This window comes from Zeugodacus cucurbitae, chromosome 3 (genome assembly GCF_028554725.1).
Source record: "Zeugodacus cucurbitae isolate PBARC_wt_2022May chromosome 3, idZeuCucr1.2, whole genome shotgun sequence".
Classification (NCBI taxonomy): domain Eukaryota; kingdom Metazoa; phylum Arthropoda; class Insecta; order Diptera; family Tephritidae; genus Zeugodacus; species Zeugodacus cucurbitae.
Window position 1 is genome coordinate 28,945,292 of NC_071668.1, and position 7,319 is coordinate 28,952,610.

Consider the following 7,319-nt stretch of genomic DNA (forward strand, 5'->3'; position numbering starts at 1 on the left):
ACTCCTAGTGTCGTCTCATCTGATGTTGACATCGTCCAAGCTTCTGCACCGTAGAGCAGGACGGGAATGATAAGCGACTTGTAGAGCTTGATTTTGGTTCGTCGAGAGAGGACTTTACTGTTCAATTGCCTACTCAGTCCAAAGTAGCACCTGTTGGCAAGAGTTATTCTGCGCTGGATTTCGAGGCTGACATTGTTCGTGTTGTTGATGCTGGTTTCCAGGTATACGAAATTATCTACGACCTCGAAGTTATGACTGTCAACAGTTACGTGGGAGCCAAGACGCGAATGCGCCGACTGTTTGCTTGATGACAGGAGATATTTCGTCTTGTCCTCATTCACCTCCAGACCCATTCGCTTCGCCTCCTTATCAATGCGGGAAAAAGCAGAACAAACGGCGCGGTTGTTGCTTCCGATGATATCAATATCATCGGCGTACGCCAGGAGCTGTACACTCTTGTAGAAGATTGTACCTTCTCGGTTTAGCTCTGCAGCTCTTACAATTTTTTCCAGCATCAGGTTAAAGAAGTCGCACGATAGTGAGTCACCTTGTCTGAAACCTCGTTTGGTATCGAACGGCTCGGAGAGGTCCTTCCCAATCATGACGGAGCTTTTGGTGTTGCTCAGCGTCAATTTACACAGCCGTATTAGTTTTGCGGGGATACCAAATTCAGACATCGCGGCGTAAAGGCAGCTCCTTTTCGTGCTGTCGAAAGCAGCTTTAAAATCGACAAAAAGGTGTTGTGTGTCGATCCTCTTTTCACGGGTCTTCTCCAAAATTTGGCGCATGGTGAATATCTGGTCAGTTGTCGATTTTCCAGGTGTAAAGCCACACTGATAAGGGCCAATCAGTTTGTTGACGGTGGGCTTTAGTCTTTCACACAGTACGCTCGATAGAACCTTGTATGCGATATTTAGGAGGTTGATCCCACGGTAATTGGCGCAGATTGTGGGATCTCCCTTTTTATGGATTGGGCAGAGCACACTGAGATTCCAATCGTCAGGCATGCTTTCTTCCGACCATATTCTGCAAAGAAGCTGATGCATGCACCTTATCAGTTCTTCGCCGCCGTATTTGAATAGTTCTGCCGGTAATCTATCGGCCCCCGCTGCTTTGTTGTTCTTCAAGCGGGTAATTGCTATTCGAATTTCTTCATGGTCGGGTAATGGAACATCTGTTCCATCGTCATCGATTGGGGGATCGGGTTCGCCATCTCCTGGTGTTGTACTCTCACTGCCATTCAGCAGGTCGGAGAAGTGTTCCCTCCATAATCCCAGTATGCCCTGGACATCGGTTACCAGATTACCACCTTGGTCTCTACATGAGGATGCTCCGGTCTTGAAACCTTCGTTAAGTCGCTTCATTTTTTCATAAAATTTTCGAGCATTACCTCTGTCTGCCAGCTTCTCAAGCTCTTCGTACTCACGCATTTCGGCCTCTTTCTTTTTTTGTCTGCAGATGCGTCTCGCTTCCCTCTTCAGCTCTCGGTATCTATCCCATCCCGTACGTGTTGTGGTCGTTTGCAACGTTGCGAGGTAGGCAGTCTGTTTTCTCTCCGCTGCGAGACGGCACTCCTCATCGTACCAGCTTGTTTTTTGTCGTTGCCGAAAACCAATTGTTTCGGCTGCAGCGGTACGCAGTGAGTTTGAGATGCCGTTCCACAGTTCCCTTATACCGAGATGCTGATGAGTGCTCTCAGAGAGCAGGAGTGCAAGTCGAGTAGAGTATTTCGTGGCTATCTGTTGCGATTGCAGCTTTTCGACGTCGAACCTTCCAGGAGACATGTCTTCCGTCTATCACAACGTGATCGATTTGGTTCCGCGTGTTTCGATCAGGAGACAGCCAGGTAGCTTGATGTATTTTCTTATGCTGGAATCTGGTACTACAGACGACCATATTTCGGGCCCCAGCGAAGTCGATCAGCCTCAGGCCGTTTGGCGATGTTCGTCATGGAGACTGAATTTTCCGACTGTTGTGCCAAAGACACCTTCTTTACCCACCCTGGCGTTAAAATCGCCAAGCACGACTTTTACATCGTGGCGGGGGCAGCGCTCATAGGTACGTTCTAGGCGCTCATAGAAAGCATCTTTGGTCACATCGTCCTTCTCTTCCGTTGGGGCGTGGGCGCAAATCAGCGATATGTTGAAGAACCTCGCTTTGATGCGGATTGTGGCTAGACGTTCATCCACCGGGGTGAATGCCAGGACTCTGCGACGGAGTCTCTCTCCCACCACAAATCCAACACCAAATTGCGCTTCTTTATATGGCCGCTGTAGTAGATGTCACAAGGACCCACCTTCTTCCGTCCTTGTCCCGTCCATCGCACTTCTTGGATGGCGGCGATGTCAGCCTTGAGTCGTATGAGGACATCAACCAGCTGGGCAGAGGCACCTTCCCAATTAAGGGTCCGGACATTCCAGGTGCATGCCCTTATATCATTGTCCTTAAAACGTTTGCAGGGGTCGTCATCAAAAGGGGGGTGTCTCATCCGAGGCTTTCGTAGATTTTTCATTGGGGGGTGTTTTTATGTGGTGGGTCCCAAGCCCTACGCACAACCGCATAAGCGGGCTTCGCCTTCTCACTTTAGCTCGCCTTCAAACGGATGTCTGTTGGCTACCCAGAGGATACTTGGTCTAAAACCGGAAGTCGTGAGCTGCTTAGTTTTACTAAGATATCTCATATAGTAACCGATATATATGATAGAAAGCCCACCGGAAGTTTGATAATCCGAATATAAGGTATATGGGAGCTAGGGGAAGTTATGACCCGATTATAACCATTTTTGGTACAGAGACAGATGGAATACGAATTTGAGTTATATGGGAAGTAGGCGTGGTTGTGAACCGGTTTCGCTCATTTTTCATCCGGGTCATCAGGGTGTTAAGAAAATATTATGTACCGAATTTCAAAATTGAATTGAAATCGGTAGAGTAGTTCCTGAGGTATGGTTTTTGAGCCATAAGTTGGCGGTGCCAACTATAAACATGTAACATCTAAAATAATAATTTAAAGAAAAATCCTGGAACAGATGTTGTTTGTAACCGACAATTATAATAAATATCAAAATTTTTAATGAATCTTAGTTTAACTCGTCTCGTCATCATGATCATTTTGATATATATATATATATATAGTTATGTGAACAGAATTATAATATTTTCTTAGCAACTTTGTTGCGAGAGTATAAAAAGGCAGCTTTTCTCGATGAAAATAAATCGACAAATAGAACCTACTACAAATTTGCAGATGTACTGTTACTTCGATATATTCGCGAGGATGTTCACAAAAGCCAGATTACAGATCTCGCAAAGGCGGATCGTTACCGAATGAAATGTTGTGAACTAGTGAAAGATTCTCTATATTGAGGTTAAATAGTTCCATAGACCTCTTGCGATTCAACATAGGTCAGAAGGATCTTGCGACAGTGCAAGTGCTAGTGACTGTCGACTGCTTGCTCAATTCAGCTTAAATCCAATCATCCGGTAGTGAGTCACAGGAGGATAGTGGCGCTCCTGCTTGTTCCCATTCTGCTCCAGGTGGGAATGTCGTACCTATGCTATCAAGATCTGAAGCCTGTGGTTTCGCTGTGGCCAGTCACCTAAAATAGTGTAATCGCGAAGTAGTTCGATGCCACTGAATTTTAATTTATATAAAAATATACATATTCTGTGGCGAGCAATAATGGATGAATTTTTGTCAGTTTTACACTTAACTGCTCATAATATCCGTTCAAATTAAGCAATTTTAACCATTTTTTTATTTAATGCATTATTTATTCAACTACCTAATAGAAATCAAAAACAATAGGAATGAAAAATTAAATGGAACAATTCTATTGATATAATATTGTACATAACTGCATTCATCCAATTTTGCACGTCATGATTTATCTGGCTTAGCATTATTTAAAAAAGCAAACCGATACGGGAGGCACCGTTACCGACTATATTTTCAGTGTTTGTGTTATGTGTACTGAATTTCAGTTGTAGAAGTATAGTTAAAGCGATTCATACGTACCCAATTCCACAATTTCCGTAAAACGTTAAAAATTGCATAAAAAATCGGAAAAATTGGAATTTAATATTCGTAGGTTGCCAAAAGATAAGCAATTATCCCGAAAAATTGACAGAAAATTATAAATAGGTCACAGTACGGTCTTTTGCACTCAAAAAAGACCCAATGTGGAGCACGCTTCGTATAGTATAGGCCGCCGGAGGTTACTCACGGCAGTATAAGCTTGAGTTATGGAACGAATTATGAGGCGTAACTATTCCATAACAGCAAAATTAGATGCAGAACAAATAAACAAGAATGTTAGTCAGTGGTCGGCTCGTGGAACCCTTCGACGAATTAGTTTAGTCTCAGCTATCAAACAAAAAAAACCGACTGGCATGTGAAATTTTGTAATGATGCCAAAATTGGAGCGTTTCCAATCAGCTGCAATACAATAGATCTGGCACCGACAACAGAAAACTCTGCAAAAACATCAGGTGAAGCAAACCCTGGATCATGGCGGAGCTGGTTCAATGGTTTGAGGTTGTTTCAGCTAGTAGCATCTTGGCCCACTATTGAAAATTTAATGGATTATGTAAAAGGAAGAATATCTTGATATTTTCAAATCAAATTTGCAAAAATTCGTTGAGATTAGCGCATATTCCGAAGACGAGTTCATGTTTTAGCAAGATGTAGACCCAAAACAGACGCCAAAGGCGTGACAGATTGTTAGCCGATAAACATTTAAATTCTAAAGTGGCCTTTGTGGCACAAAACCCGGATCTGAATTCCATCGAAAATTTGCAGGCTCTTTTTAAAAAAATGTTGTTAGTTTGTGAAAGAGCCCATAAAAATGTGGAAAAAAATTGGCTTAGAGTTCAGACTGAGTAGGCCGAAATACCAAAACGTACAATACGAAAAACTGGTAGAAACTATATCAAAACGTATTAAAAGTGTACAAAAAAATATTAAATTTGCTTAATTAATATACATTTTTCGTACGTGCAAAAGTGGTTGAATGTAGTTATGTACAATATTATACCAATATAATTGTTCCATTTAATTTTTTATTACTATTGTAGAATTAAGATTTTATACTTATTGTTAGGCTTTAAACAAAGCAGATTCAATAAATAAAGAAATATTGAAAAAAAAATATTGTTTTCGATATTTCTATTAGTAGAATAAACAATAAACAAACATTAAATAAAAAAATTTTTTTCCAATTGCTTAATTAGAACGGATTTTTCGGTCCTTTATTGCTGAATAATTTGTTACACCATAATTGCCACGACTGTGTTAATAAAAGGGTAGTTAAAAGTAAAGCTGAAGCTACATAGCTAGCGTATGCGAATGCGAAAGCGAAACAATGCGCTCGATTGCGTATATTTCGAGTACCTCCATAAATGCTCTTTTGAATGCGTTGGCAGCTGTAATAGAAGGAAGAAATGTACATAGAATACCTCGCATTGAGCTACGGTAGAAAAATTTAAACTGCCTTTATTCAAACTTCTTCACTTCTTATATTTAAAAATTACATTAAATATTTAATAAATATATTATTAAAAATTAAGAAATATTATATTTCACAAAATATTTATATTGTGGCGAAGAAAACGAGCGTAAATACTTGAAATTCACAAATCCGAAGTCGAATTTCAGAGAGTTGGTTGCGAAAACATGCGAAAGCTATGGAGCTCATCTCATAAACCGGACGTTACACGTTCTAGAAAGTGCTCAAGTTGCCACACACTCCCACTTTTTTTACACCTCCCTCTCACTTTTCGAACTTGAAAGCCGTCTTGCTTTCAATTTATTCAGACAAGAAGCGTTTCAAGTTGATGATCAAGAAATTAGCAGCTGAGTACAGAGTTATCAAATTTTCAAATTAGAAGTATCAAAATTTTAAAATTAATGACGAATAAAGTTGAAATTAGTGAATTATTCCCTTTTACTAAATTGTACACATCATTATCATTTCATGGAACATGAATCTTCCGACGTATTTTTACGATATTTTGACGATTTAATTTTGACGATAAATGGAAGCAGTTTTCGTGATGACGACATCTCTGTAACAATAATAGGCACGCTTTTAGTTACTGAGGCGCCAAGATTTGAGGACATTTTTATGTTAATTAGCCCAAAATAAACACTTTTTGGAATAAAAATTTTCGATATCTCGCACCGTTTACGAGACGACCGTTGAAGTTATGTGTTAACAGCACCCTTTGGTTTGTTTACGTTAATTTTCATCTTTTAACACACCACCGAGGCGTACTTGGGTTGTGTGCAACGCTTTTTTGCTACAATTGTGGTAATTCGGGTGTTGTGCTAGCATTTAATCTTCAGAAAACTTTTAAAGTCCGATGAACAGTACTTAAATAATTATTAAATAAAATAAATTTTTTCATTATTATTGGATTTATTTTAAATTATTTCGCATATTTATTAAATTTTATGGTGGTATTAAGTGTTATTTATTGATCAGTTAGTTATATTTTATGTACAAGTGTATAACGCGATTCAACTAAAGTTTTACTAAAATGAAGTACTCAATATATACAGCACTGCGTTTTTCCAAGATGGCGGCTATCTTACCACCGAGAATTCCCCACGAATAAGGTTTTCTACTGTATGTACTGTGGTTTGTGTGATCAACGTGAAGGCAAGTTCTTTCTCGTGTAACGGCAGCGTAAATTTCATTTGCTCGTTTAACATCTCTGCTCTAAATTTTTTCATACTTTTCTTCAACGTATCATTTATCTATATTTCTTTTCACTACATCCTTTTGTTAAACGATTTTCTTTCGTTCCTCAGTTTGTCTTGTATTCGTTGTGCGGAAAACCAGAGAACGTATAATATAGAGAAGGTCCAATTGCGGACAAGCGTGTGAATTGTCAAAACCTATCAAGATTCTATAAGCGTGTTTCACCACGGCCGGTTCGGAAGGAGAAATATTAACAGTGCCTCTTAACAGAACTGAGTATTAATTGAAAATTATGCTCAGAAGTTTACATTTCTTTTAAAGCGGAATGTTAGCTATTTGGCTTATGTGTTGATACATTTATATACAATCATATGAGCTGATATGATTCTTATATATGAATGCATCCACAATTGAAAATGACTTATGCGTTTTCAGAGCCATATTGTATTTGTACAATAATTAACTTTCACAGATATTTTTATTTATTTTTATAAAAATATTTTTATACTAAATACATTTCCTATATTACTAAAATAAACAACAAATTTCATAACTTAAACTTGCATATACATATGTATGTATATCTATATACATATAAGCATTTACGTTTGTACAT